The sequence below is a fragment of the Oncorhynchus gorbuscha genome, linkage group LG13 (assembly GCF_021184085.1).
Source record: "Oncorhynchus gorbuscha isolate QuinsamMale2020 ecotype Even-year linkage group LG13, OgorEven_v1.0, whole genome shotgun sequence".
Taxonomy (NCBI): domain Eukaryota; kingdom Metazoa; phylum Chordata; class Actinopteri; order Salmoniformes; family Salmonidae; genus Oncorhynchus; species Oncorhynchus gorbuscha.
Genome location: NC_060185.1, coordinates 96,744,566 through 96,757,532, shown reverse-complemented (window position 1 = coordinate 96,757,532; position 12,967 = coordinate 96,744,566).

The following is a 12,967-nucleotide window of genomic DNA, read 5'->3' as shown; positions in this document are numbered from 1 at the left end:
TCTCCTCCCTCTTTCTCCTCCTCCCATCCTCTCTTCTCCTCCCATCCTCTTTCTCCTCCCCTCCCTCTTTTCTCCTCCCCTCCTCTTTCTTCTCCTCCCATCCTCTTTCTCTCCGCCCCTCCTCTTTTCTCCGCCCCTCCTCTTCCTTCTCCTCCCCTCCTATTTTCTCCTCCCATTCTCTTGCTCCTCCCATCCTCTTTTCTCCTCCCATCCTCTTTTCTCCTCCCATCTCTTTTCTCCTCCCATTCTCTTTGCTCCTCCCCATCCTCTTTTCTCCTCCCATCCTCTTTTCTCCTCCCGATCCTTCTTTTCTCCTCGGATCCTTCCTCCCGATCCTCTTTTTCTCCTCCGATCCTCTTTCTCCTCCTCTTTTCTCCCCTATTTTTCCTCCTATCTCTTTTCTCCTCCTATCCTCTTTTCTCCTCCCATCCTCTTTTCTCCTCCTATCCTCTTTTCTCCTCGATCCTCTTTCTCCTCCATCCTCTTTTCTCCTCTATCCTCTTTTCTCCTCGATCCTCTTTCTCCTCCCCATCCTCTTTTCTCCTCCTATCCTCTTTTCTCCTCCCGGATCCTCTTTCTCCTCTCCTCTTTCTCTCCGATCCTCTTTTCTCCTCCGACTCCTCTTTCTCCTCCGATCCTTCTCCTCCCATCCTCGATCCCCTAGCCTCTTTCTCTCCTCTTTCTCCCTCCTATCCTCTTTCTCCTCCCATTCTCTTTTCTCCTCCCATCCTCTCCTCCCATCCTCTTTTCCTCCCATCCTCTTTCTCCTCCCATCCCCTTTTCTCCTCCCATCCCTCTTTTCTCCTCCCATCCTCTTTTCTCCTCCCCTCCCATCCCATCCTCCGATCCTTTTTCTCCTCTATCCCTCTTTTTCCTCCCATCCTCTTTTCTCCTCCTATCCTCTTTCTCCTCTCCTATCTTTTCTCCTCCTATCCTCTTTTCCCCTCCCATCCTCTTTTCTTCCTCTTTTCCCTCCCATCCTCTTTTCCCTCCCATCCTCTTTTCCCTCCTATCCTCTTTCTCCTCCCCTCTATCCTCTTTCTCCTCCCATCCTTTTCTCCTCTCTTTCTCTCCCCTCCTCTTTTCTCCTCCTATCCTCTTTTCCGCCCCCTACTCTTTTCTCCGCCCCTCCTCTTTTCTCCCGCCCCTCCTCTTTTCACCTCCCATCCTCTTTTCTCCCTCCCATCCTCTTTTCTCCTCCTATCCTCTTTTCTCTCCCCATCCTCTTTCCCCTCCCATCCTCTTTTCTCCTCCCCTCCCATCCTCTTTTCTCCTCCTATCTCTTTCTCCTCCCCTCCTATCCTCTTTCTCCTCCCATCCCTTTTCTCCTCCTCTCTTTTCTCCTCCCATCCTCTTTTCTCCTCCCATCCTCCCCTCCTCTTTTCTCCTTCCCTCTTTCTCCGCCCCTCCTCTTTTCCCCTCCCATCCTCTTTTCTCCTCCCCTCCCATCCTCTTTTCTCCTCCTATCCCTTTCTCCTCCTCCTATCCTCTTTCTCCTCCCATCCTCTTTCTCCTCCTCTCCTCCTCCCCTCCTCTTTTCTCCTCCCTATCCTTTTCCTCCTTCCTCACTTTTCTCCGCCCCTCCTCTTTTCTCCGCCCCTACTCTTTTCTCCGCCCCTCCTCTTTTCACCTCCCATCCCTCTTTCTCCTCCCATCCTCTTTTCTCCTCCTATCCTCTTTTTCTCCTCCCATCCTCTTTCCCATCCCATCCTCTTTCTCCTCCCCTCCCATCCTCTTTCTTCCTCCTCTCCTCCCCTCCCTCTTTCTCCTCCCATCCTCTTTTCTCCTCCTCTCTTTTCTCCTCCCCCTCCTCCTCATCCCATCCTCTTTTCCGCCCCTCCTCTTTTCTCCTCCTATCCTCTTTTCTCCCACTCTTTTTCTCCGCCCCTCATCTTTTCTCCGCCCTACTCTTTCTCCGCCCCTCCCTCTTTTCTCCTCTCATCCTCTTTCTCCTCCATCCTCCCCTCCTCTTTTCTCCTCCCTCTTTCTCCTCCCCTACTCTTTTCTCCGTCCCTCCCTCTTTTCCTCTCTCATCCTCTTTTCCCCTCCCATCCTCCCTCCTCTTTCTCCTCCATCCTCCCCCTCCTCTTTTTCTCCTCCCCCTTTTTTCTCCTCCCCTCCTCTTTTCTCCGCCCCCTCCTCTTTTCTCCGCCCCTCTCTTTTCTCCGCCCCTCCTCTTTTCTCCGCCCCTACTCTTTTCTCCCTTCATCCTCTTTCTCCGCCCATCCTCTTTTCTCCTCCCTCCTCTTTTCTCCTCCCTCCTCCCCTCCTCTTTCTCCGCCCTTCTCTTTTCTCCTCCCATCCTCCCTCTTCTTTTCTCCGCCCCTCCTCTTTTCTCTCCCTCCTCTTTTCTCCCTCCCATCCTCTTTTCCGCCCTCCTCTTTTCTCCTCCCATCCTCCTCTCCTTTCTCCGCCCCTCCTCTTTTCTCCTCCATCCTCTTTTTCTCCTCCTATCCTCTTTTCTCCTCCCATCCTCTTCCTCCCTCCTCCCATTCTCTTTTCTCCTCCCATCCGCTTTTCTCCTCCCATCCTCTTTTTCTCTCCCATCCCTCTTTCTCCTCTATCCTCTTTTCTCCTCCTATCCTCTTTCTCCTCCTATCCTCTTTTCTCCTCCCTAACCTCTTTCTCCTCCCATCCTCTTTTCTCCTCCTATCCTCTTTTCTCCTCCTATCCTCTTTCTCCTCCCATCCTCTTTTCTCCTCCCATCCCTCTTTATTCTCTCCTCCCATCCTCTTTCTCTCCCATCCTCTTTCTCCCTCTATCCTCTTTCTCCTCCCTATCCTCTTTCTCCTCCTATTCCTTTTTCTCCTCCTATCCTCTTTCTCCTCCTATCCTTCTCCTTTCTCTTTTTCTCTCCTATCCTCTTTTCTCCTCCCATCCTCTTTCTCCTCCTATCCTCTTTTCTCCTCCTATTCTCTTTTCTCCTCCCATCCTCTTTTCTCCTCCGATCCTTTTCTCCTCCTATCCTCTTTCTCCTCCCATCCTCTTTTCTCCTCTATCCTCCTTTCTCCTCTCCCATCCTCTTTTCTCCTCCTATCCTCTTTTCCCCTCACCCTCTTTTCTCCTCCTATCCTCTTTTCTCCCTCCCATCCCTCTTTTCCCCTCCCATCCTCTTTTCCCCTCCCATCCTCTTTTCTCCTCCCATCCCTTTTCCTCCTATCCTCTTTCTCCTCCATCCTCTTTTCTCCTCCTCTCTTTTCTCCTCCCCTCCTCTTTTCTCCTCCTATCCTCTTTTCTCCGCCCCTACTCTTTTCTCCTCCCATCTCCTCTTTTCACCTCCCATCCTCTTTTCTCCTCCCATCCTCTTTCTCCCATCCTCCCTCCTATTCTTTCTCCTCATCCCTTTCTCCTCCTCCCATCCTCTTCCTCCTCCCCTCCCATCCTCTTCCATCCTCTTTCCCCTCCTTTCCTCTTTTTCCCCTCCCATCCTCTTTTTCTCCTCCCATCCTCTTTTCTCCTCCCATCCTCTTTTTTTCTCTTTTCCCTCCTCCTCTTTTCCTCCTCCTTTCTCCTCCCATCCTCCCCTCCTCTTTTCTCCTTCCCTCCTTTCTCCTCCATCCTCCCATCCTCTTTTTCCCTCCCATCCTCTTTCCCCTCCCATCCTCTTTTCTCCTCCCCTCCCATCCTCTTTTCTCCTCCTATCCTCTTTCTCCTCCCCTCCTCCTCTTTCTCCTCCCATCCTCTTTTCTCCTCCTCTCTTTTCTCCTCCCCACTCCTCTTTTCTCCTCCTATCCTCTTTTCTCCGCCCTACTCTTTTCTCCGACTCTCTTTCTCCCCTCCTCTTTTCTCTCTTCTCTTTCTCCTCCCAGCCTCCTCTTTTCTCCTCCTATCCTCTTTCTCCTCCTCCCCTCTTTTCTCTCCTCTCTCCGATCCATCTCTTTTCTCCTCCTATCCTCTTTCTCCTCCCATCCCTCCTCTTTTCTCCTCCGATCCTCTTCCGTTTCCTCCTCCCCTCCCATCCTCTCTTCTCCCTCCCCATCCTCTTTCTCCTCCCCTCCTCTTTTCTCCTCCCCTCCTCTTTTCTCCTCCCATCCTCTTTTCTCCGCCCCTCCTCTTTTCTCCGCCCCTCCTCTTTTCTCCTCCCCTCCTATTTTTCTCGACCCTCTATTTTCTCCTCCCATTCTCTTTCTCCTCCCATTCTCTTTTCTCCTCCCATTCTCTTTCTCTCCATCCTCTTTTCTCCGATCCTCTTTTTTCTCCTCCTCTTTTTCTCCTCCTATCCTCTTTTTCCTCCATCCTATTTTCTCCTCCTATCCTCTTTTCTCCTCCTATCCTCTTTCTCCTCCCATCCTCTTTTCTCCTCCTATCCCTCTTTCTCCTCCTCCTCTTCCTCCCATCCTCTTTTTCCTCCTATCCTCTTTCTCCTCCCATCCTCTTCTCCTCCTATCCTCTTTTCTCCTCCCATCCTCTTTCTCCTCCTATCTCTTTTCTCCTCCTATCCTCTTTTCTCCTCCTCCCATCCTCTTTCTCCTCCCATCCTCTTTTCTCCTCCTCCCATCCTCTTTTCTCCTCTATTCTTTTCTCCTCCCATCCTCTTTTCTCCTCCCTCCATCCTCTTTTTCCTCCCATCCCTCTCCTATCCTTTTCCTCCCATCCTCTTTCTCCTCCTCCTCCCTCTTTCTCCCATCCTCTTTTTCCCCTCCCATCCCTCTTTCCTCCTATTCTCTTTTCTTTTTCTCCCATCCTCTTTCTCCTCCTATCCTCTTTTCTCCTCCTATTCTCTTTTCTCCTCCCATCCTCAATTTTCTCCTCCCCTCCCATCCTCTTTTCTCCTCCCATCCTTTTTCTCCTCCTATCCTCTTTCTCCTCCCATCCTCTTTTCTCCTCCTCCCATCCTCTTTCCTCCTCTCTCCTCCATCCTCTTCTCCTCATCCCTTTTCTCCTCCTCCCATCCTCCTTTTCTCCCATCCTCCATCCTCTTTTCTCCTCCTCCGCCCCCCTCTTTTCCCCTCCCATCCTCTTTTCTCCCCCTCCCATCCTCTTTTCCCCTCCTATCCTCTTTCTCCTCCCTCCTATCTCTTTCTCCTCCCATCCTCTTTTCTCCTCCTCTCTTTTCTCCTCCTCCTCCTCTTTTCTCTCCTATCCTCTTTTCTCCGCCCCTACTTTTTTCTCCGCCCCTCCTCTTTTTCTCCGCCCCTTCACTCTTTTCACCTCCCATCCTCTTTTCTCCTCCCATCTTTTCTCTTTCTCCTCCCATCCTCTTTTCCTCCCATCCTCTTTTCTCTCCCCTCCCATCCTCTTTTCTCCTCCTATCCTCTTTCTCCTCCCCTCCTATCCTCTTTCTCCTCCCATCCTCCTCCTCCCTTTCTCCTCCTCTCTTTTCTCCTCCCATCCTCCTCTTTTCTCCTCCCTATCCTCCCCTCTCTTTTCTCCCTTCCCTCTTCTCCGCCCCTACTCCCTCCTCCTTTTTCCCCTCCCATCCTCTTTTCTCCTCCCATCCCATCCTCTTTTCTCCCCCTCTCTCCTCCCCCTTTTCTCCTCCTCTATCCTCTTTCTCCTCCCATCCTCTTTTTCTCCTCCATCTCTTTCTCCTCCATCCCCTCTCTTTTCTCCTCCTATCCTCTTTTCTCCGCCCCTACTCTTTTCTCCGCCCCTCCTCTTTCTCCGCCCCTACTCTTTTCTCCATCCGCCTCCACCCATCTTTTCACCTCCCCATCCTCTTTTCTCCTCCCATCCTCTTTTCTCCTCCTATCTCCTTTTCTCCTCCCATCCTCTTTCCCCTCCCATCCTCTTTTCTCCTCCCCTCCCATCCTCTTTTCTCCGCCCTATCCTCTTTCTCCTCCTCTATCCTCTTTCTCCTCCGTCCTCTTTCTCCTCCTCTCTTTTCTCTCCCTCTCTTTGCTCCTCCCATCCTCCTTTTCCGCCCTCCTCTTTTCTCTCCTATCCTCTTTCTCCGCCCCTACTCTTTTCTCCGCCCATCCCATCTTCCTCCTATCTCTTTTCCTATCCTCTTCTCCCCCATCCTCTTTCTCCTCTCATCCTCTTTCTCCTCCCATCCCTCCCCTCCTCTTTTCTCCCATCCCCTCTCCCATCCCTCCTCCCTATCCCTTTTCTCCTATCCGCCCCTCCTCTTTTCCCTCTCTTTTCCTCCTACTCTTTCTCCTCCTATCCCTCTTCTCCCTCCCATCTTTTCTCCTCCTCATCCTCTTTCTCCATCCCATCCTCCCCTCTCTTTTCTCCTCCCCTCTTTCTTCTCCCATCCCCTCCTCCTTTCCTCCTTTCTCCTCCCATCTCTTTTCTCCTCCCATCTCTTTTCTCCTCCCCTCCTCTTTCTCCTCCCCTCCCTCTTTCTCCTCCCATCCTCTTTTCTCCTCCCATCCCTCTTTTCTCCTCCCATCCTCCCTCCTCTTTTCTCCTCCTATCCTCTTTTCTCCTCCCATCCTCCCCTCTTCCCCTTTCTCCTCCCATCCTCTTTCTTTCTCCTCCTATCTCCTCCCCTCCTCTTTTCTCTCCATCCTCTATTCTTTCTTCCCCATCCTCTTTCTCCTCCCATCCTCTTTTTCTCTCCCATCCTCTTTTCTCCTCCCATCCTCTTTTCTCTCCCATCCTCCCTCCTCTTTCTCCTCCTCCTCTTTCTCCTCCCCATCCTCCCCTCCTCCTTTCTCCTTCCATCCTCCCGCCTCTTTTCTCCGCCACTCCTCTTTCTCCTCTCCTCCCATCTTTTCTCCTCCCATCCTCTTTTCTCCTCCCATCCTCCCTCCTCTCTTCTCCTCCCCATCCTCTTTTCCCCTCCCATCCTCCCATCCTCTTTTCTCCTCCCATCCTCCCTCCTCCTCCTCTTTTTCCTCCTCCCCTCCTCTTTTTCTCCTCTCCCTTTTCTCCTCCCATCCTCCTCCTCTTTTTCTCCTTCCTCCTCTTTCTCCTCCATCCTCCTTTCCTCTCCCATCCTCTTTTCTCCTCCCATCCTCTTTTCCCCTCCCATCCCTCTTTTCTCCTCCCATCCTCTTTTCTCCTCCCATCCTGTTTTCTCCTCCATCCTCTTTTCTCCCTCCTCCTCTTTTCACCTCCCATCCTCTTTTCTCCTCCCATCCTCTTTTCTCCTCCCCATCCCTCTTTTCCCCTCCCATCCCTCTTTTCTCCTCCCCTCCCATCCTCTTTTCTCCTCCTATCCTCTTTCCTCCTCCCCTCCTATCTCTTTCTCTCCCATCCTCTTTTCCCTTTCTCCTCCTTTCTCCACTCCCATCCTCTTTTCCGCCCCTCCTCTTTTCTCCTCCTCTCTTTCTCCGCCCCCTTTTTTCTCCGCTCCCTTTTTCTCCTCCCATCTTTTCTCCCCATCCCTCCTCCCATCTTTCTCCTCCCCTCCCATCTTTTCTCCTCTCATCCTCTTTCTCTCTCATCCTCCCCTCCTCTTTTCTCTCCCCTCTTTTCCTCCCATCCTCCTCTTTTCTCCGCCCCTACTCTTTTCCTCCCCATCCTCTTTTCTCCGCCCCTCCTCTTTTCTCCTCTCCCTCCCCCTCCCATACTCTTTTCTCCTCCCCTCCTCTTTTCTCCTCCCCCTCCTCTTTTCTCCTCCCCTACTCTTTTCTCCTCCCATCCTCTTTTCTCCTCCCATCTCTTTTCTCTCCCATCCTCTTTCTCCTCCCATCCTCCCTCCTCTTTTCTCCGCCCCCTCCTCTTTTCTCTCTCCGCTCCTCCCCTCTTCCTTTCTCCGCCCCTATCCTTCTTTTCTCCTCCCATCCTCTTTCTCCTCCCATCCTCTTTCCGCCTCCTCCTCTTTCTCCCATCCCTCCCTCCTCTTTTCCTCCATCCCCCTCCTCCCATCCCTTCTCTCCCATCCTCTTTTCTCCCTCCCATCCTCCCATCCTCTTTTCTCCGCCCCTCTCTTTTCTCCTCCCCTCTTTCTTTCCTATTTTCTCCTCCTCCTATTTTCTCCTTCCCATCCTTTGCTCCTCCCATCCTCTTTTCTCCTCCCATCCTCTTTTCTCCTCCCATTCTCTTTCTCTCTCCTCCATTCTTTTTTTCTCCCTCCCATCCTCTTTTCTCCCTCCCTCTTTCTCCTCCCATCCCTCTTCTCCTCCCATCTTTTCTCCGCATCTTTTCTCCTCCTTCTCCTCCCATCCCTCCTCATCCCTTTTCTCCTCCTATCCTCCTTTCTCCCTCCCATCCTCTTTTCTCCTCCTATCCTCTTTTCTCCCCCTCTCCTCTTTCTCCTCCCATCTCTTTTCTCCGCCATCCTCTTTTCTCCTCCTCATCCTCTTTCTCCTCCCATCCCTCCCTCCTCTTTTCTCCTCCCCTCCTCCTCCCCTCCTCTTTTCTCCCCACCCCTCCCCCTCTTTTCTCGCCCCCTCCTCTTTTCTCCGCCCTACTCTTTTCCCTCCTCTTTTCTCCTCCCATCCTCTTTTTCTTCTCCCCTCTTCTTTTCTCCGCCCCCTCTTTTCTCCTCCCCCTCTTTTCTCCTCCCCCTCCCCTCCTTTCTCCGCCCCTCCCTCTTTTCTCCTCCCATCCTCCCCTCTTCTTTTCTCCTCCCTTTTCTCCTCCCATCTCTTTTTCTCCCATCCTCTTTTCCGCCCCTCCTCTTTTCTCCTCCTCCCTCTTTTCTCCTTTTCCCTCCCTCCTCTTTTTCTCTCCACTCCTCCCCTCTTTTCTCCTCCCACCTCCCCTCCTCTTTCTCGCCCCTCCTCTTTTCTCCGCCCTCCTCTTTTCTTCCTCCTCTTTTCGCCCCCTCCCATCCTCTTTTCTCCTCCCATCCTCCCTCCTCTTTTTTTCTCCTCCCATCCTCCATCCTCTTTCTCCGCCCCTCTCTTTTCTCCCCCTCCTCTTTTTCTCCCCTCCCATCCTCTTTTCTCCTCCCATCCTCTTTTCTCCCTCCCCTCCTCTTTTCTCCCCTCCTCTTTTCTCCTTCCACTCCTCTTTTCCCGCCCCTCTTTTCTCCTCCCCCTCTTTTCCCGCCCCTCTTCTTTTTCTCCTCCTCTTTTCTCCGCCCCTCCCTCTTTTCTCCTCCCCTCTCTTTTCTCCTCCCTTCCTCTTTTTCCTCCCATCACCCCCTCCTCTTTCTCCTCCTCCTCCTTTCTCCACCTCCTCTTTCTCCGCCACTCCTCTTCTTCTCCTCCCCTCATCTTTTCTTTCTCCTCCCCTCCTCTTTCTCCCTCCCATCTTTTCTCCGCCCCTCCTCTTTTCCTCTTTCTCCTCCCATTCTTTTCACCTCCCATCCCCTCTTTTCTCCTCCTCCTCTTTTTTTTTCTCCCTTTTCTCCTCCTCTCTTTTCTCCTCCCATCCTCCCATCTTTTCTCCTCCTTCCTCTTTCTCCGCCCCCCTCTTTTCTCCTCCCATCCTCTTTCTCCTCCTCCTCCTCCTCCCCTCCTCTTTTCCCTCCCATCCTCTTTTCTCCTCCCCCTCTTTCTCCTCTTTTCTCCTCCCCTCCTCTTTTCTCCTCCATCCTCTTTCTCCTCCCATCTTTTCTCCCCTCCTCTTTTCCTCCTCCCCTCTTTTCTCTCCCCCTCCCATCCTCTTTCTCCTCCCATCCTCCTCCTCTTTCTCCTCCCACTCCCCCTCCCATCCTCTTTTCTCCTCCCCTCCTCTTTTCTCCTCCCCTCCTCTTTTCTCTCCCCTCTCTCCTCCTCCCCCCAACTCTTTTCTCCTCCCCTACTCTTCTCTCCTCCCCCTCGCAACTCTTTTCTCCTCCCCTCTCTCAGTCCTCTGATCTGTTTGTTCCACATATGTTCTCTCCTTTCTTCAGGACATTTGTGTCCTTTAAAAGACAAGATATCCTTCCATGTCACTTCCATCATTTTGTTCATGTGTCACTTCCACAGTCGTGTCAATGCTGCTGCCCTTCAAGAAAACACTTCTGGTTCATCGGCAGGCAAATGTCAAACTCTGCGACAACATAAAGGTCAATAAACCCTAGTGTTGGTTTCTGTGTGTTTTAATGTTTTCCGGGATTATCTGCTGGGTGTGGTTATCGGTGGGGGCTGTTTGACTGAGTGTGTGTGTGTGTGTGTGTGTGTGTGTGTGTGTGTGTGTGTGTGTGTGTGTGTGTGTGTGTGTGTGTGTGTGTGTGTGTGTGTGTGTGTGTGTGTGTGTGTGTGTGTGTGTGTGTGTGTGTGTGTGTGTCGGTGTCTGTCTTTGTGTTTGTTTATGACTGAGTGACAAGTTAGTGGCATTATCAATATGTGCAGAGAGTGAGAGAACAGAGATGGACAAATTGATAGACAGCAGTGGCTCTGTTAGCCAGAGGGGACAAAAACATCAGTTGTTGAATTAAATAATGACGACTTGAAATGAGAGACTGTTAAAGAATAGCCCACTATTCTGTATATGGTGCACTACATTGACCTGAGCCCAATAAGGCTTGGTCATAAGTAGTGCACTATGAAGAGGATAAGGGGTCATTCGGGCTACGCCATTAAATAGATAACTCCCCATCTTTTGACTACTGGGATTGAGGTCAGAGAGTTAGGGAGGAAACAGGCTTCTACGCTGGTGGAGCTCATTCTCACTTTGTCTTTCTACTGTGGTCATTATTATTCTGTTTTCCTCCAGGCTGTAGTGACCATGACAACACCTCTATGGCTGTTGCATTTGCTCTGTGGACACACACAGATCTTTTACCTTAAGCAAACATGAAGTCTATAACTGGGATGACTGTGGGGGTGCTCTAGAGCCAGGAGTCTAGAACTGGGATGTCTGTGGGAGCTCCACAAACCAGTAGGAGTCTATAACTGGGATGTCTGTGAGGGAGCTCCTAGAAACCAGTAGGAGTCTATAACTGGGATGTCTGTGAGGGAGCTCTAGAGCCAGGAGAGTCTATAACTGGGATGTCTGTGGGGAGCTCCCTGAGGCCGGAGCTCTAGTAGGAGTCTATAACTGGGATGTCTGAGGGAGCTCCTAGAGCCAGGAGGTCTAGAACTGGGATGTCTGTGAGGGAGCTCCTAGAGCAGGAGGTCTATAACTGGGATGTCTGTGAGGGCTCCTAGAGCCAGGAGGAGTCTAGAACTGGGATGTCTGTGAGGAGCTCCTAGAGCCAGTAGGAGTCTATAACTGGGATGTCTGTGAAGGGCTCCTAGAGCCAGTAGAGGTCTATAACTGGGGATGTCTGTGAGGGAGCTCCTAGAGCCAGTAGGAGTCTATAACTGGGATGTCTGTGAGGGAGCTCCTAGAGCCAGTAGGAGTCTATAACTGGGATGTCTGTGAGGGAGCTCCTAGAGCCAGTAGGAGTCTATAACTGGGATGTCTGTGAGGGAGCTAGAGCCTAGGAGAGCCAGTAGGAATCTATAACTGGGATGTCTGTGAGGAGCTCCTAGAGCCAGTAGGAGTCTATAACTGGGATGTCTGTGAGGGGAGCTCCTGAGCCAGTAGGAGTCTATAACTGGGATGTCTGTGAGGGAGCTCTAGAGCCAGTAGGAGTCTATAACTGGGATGTCTGTGAGGGAGCTCCTAGAGCAGTAGGAGTCTATAACTGGGATGTCTGTGAGGGGAGCTCCTAGAGCCAGTAGGAGTCTATAACTGGGATGCCTGTGAGCGTGTTGCAGGACTCTTCTAACACATTACTAATAATCAGGAGAGAGCAGACACCCAGGGGTGCCCCAATACACCTTCTCCAGTGTCCCCCTCTCCCTCTCCATCTAACTCCTTCTATCCTTTCTCCTTCTGTCCAATCCATCCTTCTCTCACTCTCTCCTTCTCTCCATTAGTCTACCACTCTCTTCTCTCCCTGTCTCTCTCCATCTCTCTCTCCCTCTCTCCCCTCCTTGTAACTAATTTGTCCATTTTTACTCATCTCTCAACCCCTGTCTCTTCTCCTTCTCTTATCTCTCTTATCTCCTCTCTTATTTTTCTTTCGATCTGCTTCTCACTCCTCATTTTAAACTAGACAGAGAGTGAGATAAGAACAAAACATCACTCCATCAATGCCACTACTTTAGTGAAGGAGGACATGAAAAAAAAAACTGTACAGCAACGTTTATTATTAAGGATGAAATAAGATCCTGGAGACTCCTCAAATCAAATCAAGAAGAAATGCTAGTGTTCCTAGCTCCAACAGTGCAGTAGTATCTAACAATTCACACAAATCCCTGTTCCTGTAGCTCTGTTATTAGTCATGCTACTTCTGATGAGGTACACGGACTCACACACACACACACAGACACACACACACAAACACGGACACACACACATTTATTAATAAAACGCATTATATTTGCACCAACCGCAAAATCTCAAGCACCACTGCTTTTCTGACTGATGTTTCCGGCCAAAGTTTATAGCAAGGTTTATAACAAGGTTTATAACAAGGTTTATAACAACAAGGCCAGGCTAGTTTATAACAAGGTTTATAACAACAAAGGCCAAGATAGTTTATAACAAGGTGTATTACAAGGTTTATAACAACAAGGCCAGGCTAGTTTATAACAAGGTTTATAACAACAAGGCCAGGCTAGTTTATAACAAGGTGTATTACAAGGTTTATAACAACAAGGCCAGGCTAGTTTATAACAAGGTTTATAACAACAAGGTCAGGCTAGTTTATAACAAGGTTTATAACAACAAGGCCAGGCTAGTTTATAACAAGGTTTATAACAACAAGGCCAGGCTAGTTTATAACAAGGTGTATAACAAGGTTTATAACAACAAGGTCAGGCTAGTTTATAACAAGGTTTATAACAACAAGGCCAGGCTATGTTTGTTGCTACCCTATCATATAACTACAGAAAGTACAACAGTAATTATTCCGGTTTTCTCTCTCTCTCTCTCTCTCTCTCTCTCTCTCTCTCTCTCTCTCTCTCTCTCTCTGTTCCTCTCTCTGTGTATCGGTCTCTGTCCCTCTCTCTCCCTCTGTGTCTCTGTCCCTCTCTCTCTCTCTCCTCTCTCTCTGTGTCTCTGTCTCTGTGCTCTTTCTTTCTCTCTGTGTCTCTTTCTCTGTCTCTGTGTCTCTGTCTCTGTCCCTCTCTCTGTGTATCGGTATCTGTCCCTCTCACTATTTCTCTCTCTCTGTCCCTCTCTCTCTCTCTCTCTCTCTCGCTCTCTC